The sequence below is a fragment of the Arachis ipaensis genome, chromosome B05 (assembly GCF_000816755.2).
Source record: "Arachis ipaensis cultivar K30076 chromosome B05, Araip1.1, whole genome shotgun sequence".
NCBI lineage: Eukaryota > Viridiplantae > Streptophyta > Magnoliopsida > Fabales > Fabaceae > Arachis > Arachis ipaensis.
The window spans coordinates 138,045,916-138,047,099 of NC_029789.2; positions in this window are offsets into that span (position 1 = coordinate 138,045,916).

A 1,184-nucleotide genomic window follows, 5' to 3' on the forward strand; every position below is an offset into this window, starting at 1 on the left:
TTAGGATATTAATAATAAATTATGATTGATATCAATATCTATAAAGTTTAATAAAATATAATGGCATAATTTTCAACTAATTGTAGCAAGTATCTCTATTGAAAATATTAGCTAATTATTATCGTGTGCAATTAATGTGTGTGTGTGCAATTATTTCTCATTTAGAGAATTCATAATTTAGACATAGTTCTTCTTCTGTTTTTTATTTTTCATACCTAATGGCTATTAGTTATGATTCTATTAATAGTATTACCTATGGTAGATTATGTGATGAAAAAGTTTAGAAATAAAGGTAAGAATTATAAGGTTATGAAAAGTCTCATCTAAATTTGATAACAGCAAGACGGGTTACATAGAAATTGTTCTCATTGATGAAAAGGTTAGTTGATTATTTTTCATAATTCTTTCGAGCGATGCTAGGTCCAGTTATAAATATTTTTTGTTCGTATTTTAAATTTATTTGATAAGTAAACCTTTGCACGAATTAAAGACGGTGCGATTTAATAGCTTCATAAATGCTAATAGCTTTTATATTTAATTTGTGTTACAGTGTGATAAAATTCATTGTTCAATCAAGAATTATTTGACAAAGATATTTGAGAATGAACTAATCGAGGGAAAGGTCTATGTCTTTTCAAATTTTCTGATTGAGGAATCAGGTGAAATTTATCTATCTATCTACTTAATATACGAAAATTGAATTTTTCCACCAACTAATTAAAATGAGGTGTCAATTTCTTATCAACTCTTTTTTCCTCCCAAATGATAGCATTTAATGAATTTAATGAATAATAGCATTTAATAAATTTAATGAATAATAGCATTTAATGAATTTAATGAATAGTGTACATTTATACTAATTTAAGAAAATATATTCGTTATAATTATATAAACTCAATATTCAATGCATTATTAAACTAATTATCAATCATAAATATTTTTAATCATTTTAATTATATTAATTGATATAATTCTAATTCTCATTCATGTGCAATAATTTTATTAGTAGATAGTTGATGTACACATTAATGGTGATCCATTTAATTTGATATCAATTAGTGGATAATAATAATAATAAAAATAGAAAAGGTCTAGACGGTACATGCATTATATTGATACATATATTAATAATAAATTATAATTGATATCAATATCTACGAAGATTAATAAAATATAATGGCATA